Raw genomic sequence first — 877 nt, 5'->3', positions numbered from 1 at the left:
ATGTGTTGTTTTGTTTTTGACATTTGTTGTGACTGGAGCACCGTTTGTGTTCAGTGCTGTTTGGAGCAGGCCTTCACACCAGTACACCATCTGCAGCTGGACACTGACCTTCCACTGGTCCCAGTCAGTCCAGTCCATCAGCATGGGATCTGTGGATCTGTCTGCACCATTATGTAACACTGAGCAGCTGACAGTTGACTCCACACAGGAATGCACACATACACACATGCATACACACGCATGCACACACACACACACACACACATGCGCACACACACACATGCACATATACACACACATACACACAGAGGTGACTCAATGTCACCGTGACAACAGGAAGGACTGAGCGGTCCAATCACGTTCACTCGGTGATGTTTCTTCCTTCAACTTTATTCTTATGCTTGTTTTGTATTATTATTATTATTATTATTATTATTATTATTATTATTATTATTATTATTGTTATTATTATTATTGTTATTGTTATCATTATTATTATTTTAACAACGTTTAACTTCATTGACAGCATGTATATGTATTTCAGGTGGTGATCTTCATGTTCCACTTCACTAGTCTCTTTTCCATTCGACATCTGCACAAAACTTTACTGATATTTCCTACATGTGTTAAAAACAGAGGTGTGTAATGTTGGTTTTTCCATTCAATCCCAAATGTGCTGCTGAGTTTCTTTCTTCTGGTAGATGTCAGTCCTTCCATAAACAGTAACATAAATCTGTGTTGTTTTGAATCTAGAATGCTGGTTCCTCCTCTATCTGCTACTAAATTCTAAACTGATGTGCTTTCCTGCTGTGTCCACACATACACACACGTTTGGGTTCAACTCTTCTTCTTCTTCTCTTGTTCTAACATCCATCAA

This window comes from Sphaeramia orbicularis, chromosome 7 (genome assembly GCF_902148855.1).
Source record: "Sphaeramia orbicularis chromosome 7, fSphaOr1.1, whole genome shotgun sequence".
NCBI classification, from domain to species: domain Eukaryota; kingdom Metazoa; phylum Chordata; class Actinopteri; order Kurtiformes; family Apogonidae; genus Sphaeramia; species Sphaeramia orbicularis.
This window is presented reverse-complemented; position numbering follows the sequence as displayed.